Source organism: Callorhinus ursinus, unplaced genomic scaffold, assembly GCF_003265705.2.
Source record: "Callorhinus ursinus isolate GAN/ISIS: 27379988/994484 unplaced genomic scaffold, GSC_fseal_2.0 scaffold29, whole genome shotgun sequence".
Taxonomy (NCBI): domain Eukaryota; kingdom Metazoa; phylum Chordata; class Mammalia; order Carnivora; family Otariidae; genus Callorhinus; species Callorhinus ursinus.
Window position 1 is genome coordinate 2826331 of NW_027397091.1, and position 14129 is coordinate 2840459.

Genomic DNA, 14129 nt, shown 5'->3' on the forward strand with positions numbered 1-14129 from the left:
GGCATATGTGGCCATTTTCTGCACATGGTCCCCCATCCCCCTGGGGTACAGCTGAGGGAAAATTCTCTAGCATAGCTCTTGGCATCCCACCAAAGCTTTTATCAGTAAAACGTGACAAGGTGATCTTTCCACTCTATCTTGGGGAAGTGGTCTCCAACCCTTTGGTGGGGTCCAAGTCTGGTCTGGGGAAAGGGTCCCCAAGTTTGCTGATGGGTTATTTTCCTTGGCTCCTTCTAGGAAGTGCTGTGGATGACCACAAAGCAAATGCTCTCTGGCATTCCAGTAATAATGTGGGCACAAAAGGAAAAAACAAATAAACACCATAGTTCACATCATCCTTTCCTTTTGTTAAATGCTAAAGCACAACTGGAGAACTTTAAATGTGACATTTTCATCATCCAGTTTACCCATTTAGAAAATGGAGCTTAGTAAAGCCAAATGGGTTAGTTCTAAGAACACCAGAGTCCAAGGACTTCGATTCAACCAAAAATTAGCTCATCACTTCTCTGGGTCTGTTTCTTCACCACCAAAAAGAAAAGCTGAACTCAGAGTTCCTTTGTGGCTCTCAGATTTTATTATTTTAAATGCATATAGGAAGTTTACTGCTGGTTTGAGAAATCGTCATCAAAACACACAACACTTGGGGGTGTCCCCAAAAGCCAAATTTCAACTGCAGAAACATTTTGCATCATGGTTGACTTGAACGTTGCTTTGAATCTCACAGGATCCTGCAGTGTTGAAGGGGTCATTGAGACTGTCCATCCCAACCCCTTCTGTCAGAGTTAAGAAAACCAAAGTTCAGAGAAGTTGAGTGACTTGCCCAGCATCCTGGGACTAGAAATAAGGTCTCTTGATTCACAAGCCTGGGCTCCTGTTACTCCCTCATTGACTCCTATGTGGAAGTCCGTAATTTCTCTTAAGAGGAGCCAAGATGTGCACTGCTCCAGCCCAAGTCAGGGCAGAGGTGAGGAAGGAGGGAGTGTGGTGCTGGGTGCGTTGTCAGATGAAAAGATCACCTGTGAGGTTGGGCTGGCAGCAGGTAGGAAACTTAGGGAGAGGCGTGGCCATCTTTGCTGCACTGGTTGCCGGTGGTCATAGATCGATTTCCAGGGAGGGGTGGGCTCTTGTTAATTTCAAAGTGGTATTGCACAGAGTGGGGGCAATAAGTTGGGGAGAAAGAGAATTCTGCTCTAAAGTCTAAAGAGGTTTTCCTTTTCTGGCTCTTATGTCCACATAACATTCAGTTTTTCCTCTAAGAAACGGGCAAATAGAAACTTACAGAACGTCTCTATGGCTTGTTCTGGCTCTGGAGTACCCGGGGCACATCTGATGAATTAGGGAGGGAGCAGAAGGCTGTGCCCACCCCAGTGCCATTGCTAGCATTCATCCACCGCACGCAGGTGACAGGAAATAATTTTCAGGTGGCTTGTTGACCTAAATGAGAAAGGAAAAACAATGCTGTTTTAGAAGAAAACATAAGGGGAGTATCTTTATATCTGTGGATGAGAAAAGCTTTCTTTTTTAAAAAATTTATTTATTTATTTTTAAAGATTTTGTTTATTTATTTGACAGAGAGAGAGCACAAGCAGGGGGAGCAGGAGAGGGAGAAGCAGACTCCCCACTGAGCAGGGAGCCCGACATGGGGCTCAATTCCAGGACCTTGAGATCATGACCTGAGCTGAAGGCAGACGCTTAACCGACTGAGCCACCCAGGCACCCCTAGAGAAGCTTTCTTAAGCAGGTTATATATTGAAAAATTGGACTCCATCAAAATCCAGAATATCTGTTCACAAGACTATGCAAAGAGCAAAAGGCAAGCCACAGAGTGGGAAGAGATATGTGTAAGATTTATGTCTGTCAAAGGACTTGTATCCAGAATACATAAAGAACTTCTACAAACTGAGAAGAAAGTTGGACACCCAAACAGAAAGGTGGACTAAGAATTGAACAGGCACTTCCCGACGACAGTGCCCAAGACAGCCAAAACCAGGTGTTGTGTTGGGGGTTTCACCCACGTAGTAATGGACTAGCATCGATGTGAATACACTTTCCACATATATAACACACTCCCAGGTTTTTTACTGAATGTGAGTCAAGATCAACATGTCAGGTAGAAGCACAAAGTTTGACGGCAGATAAAGAATCAGCAAATCCTTATTCATGTGTTTAGTTCTTTCTTTTGAGGTATCTTAGTAGAGAGAGGTGAACTCTTTTAAGGATGGCTAGTCGTGTTTTAATCCAAGGACAGACTAGGGTGGAGGGAGGTGCAAGGAAGCCAATAATTCCCTGGATGGATTAAGGAACAGCTGGTTATTGGTTACAAAGGGAGGTAACATTTTAATTTAAATATCCATTTTTTTTCAGTATGCCAGAAATTACCTTGTTTTTCAACCACTGAAAGTTATGATGAGAATATTTAGATGCAAACATACCAATGTGTGGGTGAGGGAGAGACAGAGCTTTTGAAACTCTCATAAATTTACAGTAAAAAAGGTTGAAGAGTATTGGCCTGAAAGTGTTCTAGAAGGCAGGGGTGGTGGTGGAGGAGGCCCCAGCAAGCTCCCCTGGGCTTCCGGACACTCAGGATCCCTGCAAAGGGCACGCAAGGAGCCTAGCACATGGTGGGTGTATCACAGATGTTTTTGACTGATGGACAAGGTCACTTTCCTCACTCACCACACAGTTTATCGTAATGTTCAGTGTTTCTCACATGGGCTGATGACCCAGCTGACTCATCACACTAGTGGGCAGTTGTCCTTATAAATCTACCGTCTTTTCTTTTCTTTTTTTTAACTAAAGGAATCACAGATGGGAAGGCCAAATGTTAGGAAGCATATAGTAAAAAACAAAACAAAACAAAAAAACCCCTGACAATGGAGAGCTTAATACATTTAGCATCTAAGTTGTTCTTTGAGGAAGTGGCTTGGGGCTGAAAGGGTAAGTCACTTAAGTTGCACTGTTTATGAATATAATCTTAATTTTCCCCATATGTGGTAAATTTCCTGTTATCTTGTCTAGGTCGAAATGGTGCATTTGGATCGATTAAACAGTTACTAAGTATTCTTAATATTGTCAACCAATTACTTTTCCTTCGGCAAATCAGAAGACAGTTCAGGATTCTGGATGCCTTGGGACCTTTCTTATGAATGCTAATTATCCTTGTCTTATATGTGTGAGAAAACGTTCAACCAGATAAACAGAACAGCAGAAAAATTCGGTTTTCTTGTTTTCAGAATGGAGACTGGAAAAGGCTGACAGACCCAACAGGAGGCATACAAGCCACTGCATGAAGTATTTGCACCAAAATCCGGGAACATTTTATAAGGTTTTGAATCTTTTTTTTTTTTTAATAAGGTTTTGAATCTTAATGAATAAAATGGGCTTCTCTCTAGCTATCACTGTTCAGCTTTAATTTTCTCAAATAGTTCTCTTGGTATGAATAGCTTTGCATATTAGAGGAAATGAAGAAGTGGCAAATTAATAAAACAGTTTAATTTCCTATAATCAAAGAATCAGGAAGATTCTTGAATTTGGAAGAAACTTGGTAAGTTAAAGAGGATGCTGGGCATAGTTATTCTTCCAAAATACAGCATTCATAGTTGACCCCAGTAGTTTGGTGGCTATGAATCAGTGGGACTCTTGTTCTGCATTAAGTCCACATTATTATTACTCGTGGCGGATGCCTGGAATGTGATGATGCAGACTGTTCTCATTTTACTAGCAGGTTGGATTCCAAAATGTGCAGATTGGGTATCTGGAATTGAGAAGATGATCTACCATGGAATCAATGTCCTAAGTGGAGGCTGGACGGCCAGGCCATAAGACATAAAATCCTTAAGTGCATTGTGCCCTGAGGTACAGCTAGTGACCCCACCCACCTTTTCACCTAATCATCATTCAGGCTTCCACATTGCCTCCTCGTGGTGTTGGACTCGAGGAGACCAGGGTTCAAATCCCAGCTCTGCCACACACCAGCTGTGTGTCTTTGGGAAAACTGACTTACCTTTCTGTGCCTCAGTTTGCTCTGCTGTGAAATGGGGACAATCATACCTTCCTGAGGTCACCAGACTCCAAGGTGTTCCCCAGTGATCCTCCCTCCTGGTTTTCATGCCCTTGTATATGCTCCTCCCACACAGAACAGGGGTGACCTGTGTAACCAATAGGGTATTGTGGAAATGACAGGATATGACTTCTGAGGCAAGATTATAAAACATACGGCAGTTGGCTCTCTCTTGGGTCTCTTGCTCTGGGGGAAGCTGGCTGTCATGTTTCGAGGACACTCAAACAGCCCCACACTCAAACAGTCCGTGGGGCAACATGTTGGTTTCAACAGCCAGCACTACTTTGCCAGGCATGCGAGTGAGGATCCTCCAACCCTTGTCAAGCCTTCAGATGATGGTGGCCTCGTAAGAGACTGAGCCAGAGCCACCAGCCACATCACTCTCATATTTCTGACCCACAGAGACTGTGTGAGATAATAAACGTTTCCTGTGTGAAGCCGCTAAGTTTTGGAGTAATTTGTTATGCGGCAATAGATAGCTAATATATTATCTCATGGGTGAGATAAGGTAGGAATGTAGTGTCTGAGTAGAGAAAACACACAATAAATGGCGGCTGTTTATGTTGTTATCCCATTGTTATGCCTAGAATGCCTGGTGCCCTGATAGATTTCAGCACCAGAAACAGAACAACCATCCTATTAGTCAACAGTCATGAGCACACGGAGCACTGAAGATGGCAGGAGACTTTTTTTCTTCTTTCCGTTGGGTTTCCCTCTGATCCCACAGATTGGTGAGCCTCAGCTGGTGCTCACACTCCCTTCTGCCCTTGGCCTCCCTCCTCTACTCTTTACTACTCCCTGCCCTTCCTGTCCCGACTCCCATCAGGTGGTGCCCAGGTGTCAGGAAGGCAGAAATGGTCAGGTGGTTCCTGACTCCAGCCTAGTGGATCCTTGAGCCTTCACAGAAGGGTATATAACTCTGGTGTTCTGCTATGTTAAAGACCCATTCCCATCAGGGTTGGGGGTCCATCTGAAGGACAGGTGTTAGCAACCCAGGCTGTCCCAATATTATATTAACGTTATAATAATATAATAATATTCACCTTTCCATGGCTATTCAACAGAGCATTTCCATCACACTCAAGGACCAATCTTATTTTTGCAGTGCCTTTTTTGGCGAAGGGTGGAGGGAGAGTTGGTTTCCTGATACCAGTTGCAATTTTTTGTGTAAAATTCAGTAACCCTGAACTGTGTACTATCTGAGTTCATTGATGGGTTGTTCCAGATGTTTTCTGGTGCTCCTGAGAAGTACTAACTCTCCGTCAGCACTGAGGCACTTGAGAAACACAAATCAGACACCAAATTACCATCCAGAATTTGCATTCATGCAGACATATTAAATTAGAGCCAATTAGCAATTATGGTAAGTTCTTCCATTGTTGTGAGGCTTAGTGGAAGAATTCAAGAGAATAGAAAGAATTCTTGAGAGTGCTTATTAATTCAAACAAACATTAGGCTGAAGATTTCACATGGGGAAAAAACTCAAGATGGAAATAATAAAAATACGATCAGGAGCTCATTTTCAAAGACATCCAAAATAATTGAAATAATAACTAACATTTGTCTTTAGGGCAGCACTTTTCCTATAAACCTGTCCTCACTTACAGCCCTGTGAGGGACATCTCCATGTTACAGATGAAGGTATTGAGCACAGAGTAACTTGCCAGAGGACACACAACTGGTAAGAAACAGAATCAAGCCTCTGGTATCTTTTCCAAAATCCTGTGAAGCTTCCCCTGGGTGACAAGTTTTGTTCTATGAAAGCATATAATTAATAAAAGAATGGATTATTAATAGATTTTAAAAAGTAAATTCCTCACTCTTTTTTTATTGTAAAAGGATACGTGACATGAAATTTGCCCTTTTAAAAAATTTTAAGTGTCTGACTTTTGATGTTATACTTCATCTTCACAGTGTTCTAGAGCATCATTGTCCAACGGAAATACAACAGGAGTCACAGAGATGAGTCTAAATTTTCTAGTAACCACTTAAAAAAGCAAGAAAAAAAAAGGGGGGGTTGCTTGGCTGGCTCAGTTAGTGGATCGTGCAACTCCTGATCTTGGGGTTTCGAGTTTGAGCCCCGTTTTGGGCGTAAAGATTACTTAAAAATAAAAATCTTAAATAAAAAGGAAAAATAAATGAAATTAATTTTGATGCTAGATTTTATTTAATTCAATATATCCCAAATCATTTCAACGTTCAGTCAATACAAAATTTATTACCATGATATTATACATTTTTTAGTTCTATACAAGTCTTTGAGATCCTGTGTGTATTTTTCACTTACTGCACGTTTTAATTTGGATGCTCAATTTTCATTGGAAGCATTTAATCTGTGTTTAGATTTCATAAAACTTATATTTGAAAGGTTGTTCCAAAGTTAAAGGTTTCTTTTTTCTTTAAGTTTTATTTATTTATTTGAGAGAGAGGAAGGGAGGGAGGGAGGGAGGGAGGGAGTGCATGAGCAGGGGATGGGGGCAGAGGGAGAGGGAGAGAGAAAATCTTAAGTAGGTTCCATGCTCAGCACAGAGCCCAATATGGGGCTCAATCCCATGATCCTGAGAGCATGACCTGAGCCAAATCAAGAGTCAGATTCTTAACCAATTAAGCCACCCAAGCACCCCCAGAGTTAAAGTTTTATTTTTTAATTTTATTTTAATATGTTATGTTAATCACCATACATTACATCATTAGTTTTTGATGTAGTGTTCCATGATTCATTGTTTGTGCATAACACCCAGTGCTCCGTTCAATACATGCCCTCCTTAATACCCATCACCAGGCTAACCCATCCCCCCTCCTCCCTCCGCTCTAGAACCCTCAGTTTGTTTCTCAGAGTCCATAGTCTCTCATGGTTTGTCTCCCCCTCCAATTCCGCCCCTTCATTTTTCCCGTCCTACTATTTTTTTTTAACTTATAATGTATTGTTTGTTTCAGAGGTACAGGTCTGTGATTCAACAGTCTTACACAATTCACAGCGCTCACCATAGCACATACCCTCCCCAATGTCTATCACCCAGCCACCCCATCCCTCCCACCCCCCACAACTCCAGCAACTCTCAGTTTTAAGAATTCCTCATATCAGTGAGATCATATGATACTTGTCTTTCTCTGATTAACTTATTTCTCTTAGCATAATACCTTCTAGTTCCGTCCACATCATTGCAAATGGCAAGATTTCGGGTTTTTTATGGCTGCATAATATTCCATTGTGCATATATATATATATATATATATATATATACCACATCTTCTTTATCCATTCATGTGTTGATGGACATCTTGGCTTTTTCCATAGTTTGGCTATTGTGGACATTGCTGCTATAAACATTGGGGTGCAGGTGCCCCTTTGGATCACTAAGGTTTCTTTTAAAATTTTTTTGTATTTAAATTCAACTTAGTTAACATATACTGTATTATTAGCTTCAGGGGTAGAGTTTAGTGATTCATTAGTTGCATATAACCCAGTGCTCATTCATCAAGTGTCCTCCTTAATGCCCATGGCCAATTACCCCATCCCCTTACCCACCTCCCCTCCACAAAACTAAAGGTTTCTAATAACTGAATACAGTATCAGTTTTTAAATTTAAATGAACTTAAATTAAACGAAATTAAAATTTTAGTTCCTCATTGCACTAGCCACATTGCAAGGGTCCAAAAACCACAAGTGGCTAACGGCTACCATATTGGGCAGCATAGATCTAGAACAGGGGCTCACAAACTTTTTCTGTAGACATATTTAGGGGAACCTAATTAGGCCGTAGAGCCATATTAGGGTGTGGACATATTTGGGGAACCTAGTACAGGTATGATTATAGTCTCATCATTTTTCTAATATAAAGACTTTATTTTTTTAGGGCAGTTTTATGTTTATCACAAAATTGAGAGGAAGATGCAAAGATTTCCCATACACCCCCTGCCCCCACACCTGCACAGCCTCCCTCATCATCAGCATTCCCCCTCACCCCAGAATGGCACTTTTTTAAAACCTAGGATGAACTTATATTGAGACATCATAATCACCCAAAGTTCATAGTTTATTTTAGGATTCACTCTTGATGTTGTACATTCTATGGATTCAGACAAAGGTATAATGATGTATATCCACCATTATAATATCTCACACAGTATTTTCACTGCCCTAAAAGTCCTCTGTGATCTGCCTGTTCATCTCTCCCCACCCCACCCTGCCCCTCAACTGCTGATCTTTTTATTGACCTCATAGCTTTGCTTTCTCCAGAATGTCATATAGTTGGAATCATTACAGCATGTAGCCTTTTCAGATGGGCTTCTTTCACTTAGGAATATACATTTAAGGTCATAGTTATGTTTTAAAAAATTCCTTAACTCTTAGAGTCCCATACTGAAATACTTACAGAAGGAATGATGTGATAGCTAAGGTTTGCTTCAAGATAATCCATCCCAGTGTAGGGGCGATGGGTGGGTGGCGACGACATGAGACTGGCCATGTGTTAGTAATTTTTGAAGCTGGGTGATGGGTCCTTGGGGACCATTGTATTAGTCTCTTTACTTTTGTGTGTGTTTGAAAATTTCCATAGCAAAAAGTTTTAAAATACATTTCTGTTGTGGTTGTATTTCAATATCTCTGATAATTATTTAATTTTTTTCTCTCTCGGGGCGCCTGGGTGGCTCAGTCAGTTAAATGCCTGCCTTCAGCTCAGGTCCTGACCCCAGGGTCTTGGGATCGAGCCCCGCATTGGGCTCTCTACTCAGCGAGGAGTCTGCTTCTCCCTCTCCCTCTGGCCCCTCCACCTGCTCGTGCTCTCCCGCTCTCTCTCTAATAAATAAATAAAAATTAGAAAGAGAGAGAGTGAGAGAGAGCACAAGAGCAGGGTGAGGGGCTCTTCTTGGTGGCTTTTCGGATGTGCATACCCTTGATGGCCTGGGCAGTTTCATGTGCGTTCCTAAAGTGAACACGAAGATTTGAACCTCTTGATTTACATGATTTCTTAGGGTTTTCTGGGTCAAGTGAATCTGGTGTTAATATCGCTACACTAGCTTCCTTTTGTTTTTTTCCTAATGCTTTATTTTCCACTCTTTTATTTTCAACTTCTCTGGGGCATTGTTTGTTTCTGTCTTATAAAGAGCATAGAGATTAAATTTTTAAAATCGAGAATCTCTGGTTTTTACTATGTCAGTTAAATCTGTCTACATTTATCGTGATGGTTGATATATGTAGACTTATTTCCACTATACTCTTTGTGCTTTCTATTTATTCTTTTTCCCCCTATGACTTCTTTTTTGTTCTTTTTTTCTGCAGTCTGCTTGATCAAATTTTATTTACCCTCTTCTGTTTTGAATTCTACTAAATTAGGAGTTATTATTCTTTCTTATTCTTATAGTAATAACCTTAATATTTTAAATGTTACCTATTTTTTTACAACTAGCATTTTGGGAAGTGTGCACACACACATACTTTCAGAAATGTTGGTGTTTAGCATTTATTAACACGGCCAGAACTAAAAGATGAAGCTACCAAGGACCCAGGACAGAAGCAGGTACCCCTCCTTATACAATCTATCACTGTGTTGTTGAAAGGCTTACCCGTCTGGAAGGCTTCTCCGTCTGGCTCCAGACAAGACTAGGGTATATGTAAAGGACAGCAGCTGTGCATCATGCTTGAATCTCGTACTCCCACCCCCTCCCCGAACCCCCACCTCCAGCCCCAGAAGAGCTTCTAGTGTTAGCAGCAGGTAGTCAACAGATATTTGTGGATTACGTGTAGAGTGGATGGAAATCACGTGGTTAGGATATAAACTACCAGGAATGAATCATCAGATTCAACAAACAGGAGCCTTCACACCCCTAGAAGTTATAGATTAAAAAATAAATCTATAGATAATAAAAGAAATGATACCAGTTTATTATGGAAAATTGAAGAATAATACTGATAACTGAAAAGAGGAAAAGTAAAATTAGCCCACCCTGAGCTAACACTGTTAATATTTTTGTGAGTATATCTTTAGTCTTTTCTTCCTTCTGCTTATAGGTATGTGGATGTAGGTTTTTAATGCTAGTTCCTTTTTTTTTCACTCTAGCTGACATCCCTATAGTTACATTTCTCATGGAACTCATATAATCTCATGATTATTTTCTAGGATAAATTCTTTAAAATACTGAGCCAGAGGGTTTGTGCCTTTCCAAGGCTTTTGATACATGCTACCAATTGCCTTTCGGAAAGGCGACACCAATTTGGTCTGTCGGGGTTCGGTGCCGTGAATGCAGCAACACTGGAGGGGCTCATTCCCCACCGATAATTGAGTCATCTGAGAAATGGTGGTGGGGGTAGAGGTGGGGAAGGTGAAACTGTTTTTCTTCCTCCCTCCTCTGTGCCAGGCACTCAGCCCACAGTGGTGGAGAGGAAATGGCTTGGAGAAATACTAAAAGGAAGAGGCAAACTAATCTGTCCTTAATGATTTCCGTCTGATTAGGGGATTAAGATATACAGAAAATGAGAAGGGGCTGCCTTTGCAGATGGGCAGCACACCTACATATCTGGGGGGCACAGCATTTCTCTTCTCGGTGCCAAAGCATAGCAAGGCTCAGATTCAGGTCTCCCAACCTTTCCATTTGCATCAGAGCAAGCGGGATAGGGGAGATCAGGCAAAGGGGTCATGGAGGTGTGGATGGGGGAGGGGGTAGACATGAGAGGCAAGGTGCTTCATTCTCACCCAGGCCCTGGCTCCAGCCTGTTGTCCTTCCCAGGTTCTGTGACAGGATTTCCTTGTACTTGGCTTTGATTCTCATTGTACTTTCCCAACATCATGGATCGGAAGTTCTGTGTTCTTGAGGCGTCATGAACATTCCACATGAATGGGGCAGCAAGGGATGGCGGCAAGAATATTATACGTATCTTCTCCCCTCATGGGTATATCCCCCTCTGATCCACCAGACATCACTTATGAAGCCCAGGTTCAAAGATAAAAGGATTACAAATGTCAGGACAGGAACAGCAGAGCATTAGGCTAAGCATGGGGCCCTTCCGAGCACGCAGCCCTCAAGTCACTCAGATCCTGAGGCTGGTGCTGTTGGCGCTTAACTCTTCTACCTCTAGCCTCTGGCAACCACCGATCTGTTTTCCGGCCCTACGGTTTTGCCTTTTCAAGAATGCAATACAAAGAGAACCCCACAGTGTATAACTTGTTGAGTCTGGCGGCTACCATGTAGCATATGCATCCAAGGTTCCTCTCTGCTGAAGCGTGTCAGTCCTCCATCCTGTGGATGTACCGGGCTTTCTGTCTCCTCCGCAGCTGAGGGGCAACCTTAGTCTTAGCGCTGAGGGGCATTCCTGTTCTGTGAATTTTCAGATTAACCAGAATCTTTTTTTTTTTTTTTTGAGGCAGATCCTGGATTCCCCTGCCTGACCCACGCCCCATAGCCAGTTGCTTTGGTCAGAAGCCCTCTCTCCTCCTTTATGGTATGGCGAGGAAAACAACGGGCAAATGAAGTCAGCGGTGAACTCCAGGCGAGGAGGGTTTGGGGAAGGCACTGGGAGGGGTTTATACTTCAGGACAGGCCATACAACAAACAGGAGGAGTGTGCGTTATGTGTGAACGGTTACCTTGAGTCAGCATGCTGAAGGGAATGCTGACCTCTTATTTTTCCAGTCAAATTTATTCCTTGAGCCTAAATCCCTAGATCTGAATCGACTTGGTAGACACTGGTCTACACCAGCTCTGCGATTAAAGAAAATTCTGGAAGTCAGGCATGCCGTCACTGCCCTGGTGCCCTGAGGCCGGGTTTGGAGCACTCCAGTGAGTTCCTGCCAGGCTGGCCTGCAGGGTCTTGTGTCCAGGTGGAGGGTTGGACCAACCCAGAATGGGAAGCAGAAGAAGTCCACACACCTCGTGTAGATCACGAAAGAAGACTCAGGTGGCTGAGCCATGATGCTAAGGCGGCCTGGGTGTAAAGATGCCTCTGAGGCTTTCAATGCTGCCCTCGGCCCATCATGCTCGAGGCTGTTTTGGTGCACGGGCTCCCTCCTGCAAGCCCCAGGAGGGAGGGGCTTTACTCTCCACCTACTGGAGCGTGTTTGGCACCCGGGCAGGGCTGGTCACAAGTGGTGGCAGTGAGTAAAATGATGGCCAAGTCCGGTGTGGTGTGTGTGTGTCTGTCTCCCAGAGGCCCCAGCAGGATTGAGCCCCACGTGCCCACAGTGGACACCTTCACACTCCAGGGGCTGGCCCCCTCCCCCCTCCTACCCCCTCCTCACTTCCTCGGACCACCCCTTAAAGAACCTTTTGCACTTGAACCAACCTCAGGGCCTGCAGAAAAGGTCAAGCACCTTACATAGGGGTCCAGTGTATTGTGGCTTCAGAGTCTTCTTGGTCTAACCTGTGTGTCTCTGCTCAGATGGCATCCTGCACTCTCCTTCCCAAACGTACCTCACAGCACCGTGACTGCTTGTCCTGAGCATGCAGCTAAGGTGAAACTTGCCTTTTCCTCTTACTTTTGCTTCCCCCCCCCCAACATGAGTCAAGTTCCTGGCACAGAGCAGGGCCTCCATGGTCATGGCTTATTTTTGGGGAGGGTGAAATGCTGACAGAGCCGCTGGGAATGTGTGCTCCGTATCTGAAGAGGCCCCCAGAGACAGTGGAAGAAACCACATTGAACTCGGTCATCTTGGGATGTACCCTGAATGTTTTGTGTCTTGGCCTTTCCCCCCTTGGCTGGGTTGTGGGGCTCTTCCTGAGCTGGGTAGGGAAGGGATAGAGCTGAGAGTGTGGGCGTCTGCCTAAATCCTCCCGAGGTTATTCGAGAGGCTATTCTTTTTTCTTTTTTCTCATCTTACTGCATGTTAACTTGGGGGACGAAGAAAGCTCTGGTGTGGGGGGTCCAGTCCCCTGACATCCGCTGCTGCTCTCCTTGGGGGCCACTTCTGGCTAATATGTGACCTGCTTGGTGTCAGGTGGCCCACCTTCACCCCCCGAGGCCCCTCCGCTCTGTCCACCGGCTCCCCACTCTGCCTGCGTTCCTGGCCGTGTCGTTCGGATCCTTTGGGCCCAGGGCGGCAGCAGCTTGCCTTGGACTAGCCACGGCTGTCTCCTCACGGTCCTCAGTGGAAACTTCTTTCTTTTTTTTTTTCTTAAAGATTTTATTTATTTATTTGAGAGAGAGAGAGAGAATGAGAGCACGAGAGGGAAGAGGGTCAGAAGGAGAAGCAGACTCCCTGCTGAGCAGGGAGCCCGATGCGGGACTCGATCCCGGGACTCCAGGATCATGACCTGAGCCAAAGGCAGTCGCTTAACCAACTGAGCCACCCAGGCGCCCTGGAAACTTATTTCTTAAGAGAATAAGCCGTGAGCAGCGAGCAGGCTGGTGACCAGAACGCTCTGTTCCAACAGTGCGGGGAACAGGTACCTCGCATCCCTCTCCCCCAGCCACGCCCCCTCCCCCAGGACACCACGCAGCGAGGGGCGGGGCACGGGGAGGGGCCTGGAGGCGAGCATCCGGCTGCTGGCTTCCTCCAGGCCTCAGTCTCCCCGTCTGCAAAAGGGGTGAACAAATATAGCATTCACCGCACTGGAATTTTTTGTTCTACTTTTCTTGAAGAATAACATGCATAAGCACATCCACTGTATGAGTATAGTCGACAAATGTTTCCAAACTGAGCACACTCAGGTAACCAGCATCCAGATGAAGAACCAGAACCTTCTTAAGACTCCTTACGGTCTCCTCTGCAGAAGAGGGTTGTTTTGAGGATCGATGAGCTGATATTTGTAAAGTCTCAGAACAGTGCCTAGCACAGAGTAATCACGTTAATCACTATTTGTTAAAAAATAAATGAATTAGAAGGGAACTTTGGCTTTCTGAGGTTGCAGCTTCTTTCTTTATTTTAGTGAAAACACAGCTATCTTGCAAGTTCAGGCCCCCGCTCTCTCTCTCCTTAACGTGCAGCAGGCAGGATGAATTAAGACTCTTCAAAATAATCAATTATTTCCTTATCACAGAAGGCCAGATGGTGCATTATTCGGCAAACAGCTTCCGTGGAATGCCAACAATTTTGCTTTGATGAGAAAAGAAATATGCAATTAGGCTGCTGTCATCC

At 43.9% G+C, this 14129-nt stretch overlaps 1 long non-coding RNA gene across 1 annotated transcript in view; it reads right to left on the reverse strand.

The window, feature by feature from the left end:
• Window positions 1-551: 551 nt before the first annotated feature.
• Window positions 552-14129, reverse strand: part of LOC112827786 (uncharacterized) — a 51119-nt gene continuing 37541 nt past the window's right edge. Inside the window, exons 3-4 of the long non-coding RNA XR_003209323.2 lie at window positions 1280-1434; window positions 552-773 (exon numbers count right to left, since the gene is read on the reverse strand). This is a non-coding gene — a long non-coding RNA (uncharacterized lncRNA). The remainder of the gene's footprint in view (window positions 774-1279; window positions 1435-14129) is intronic.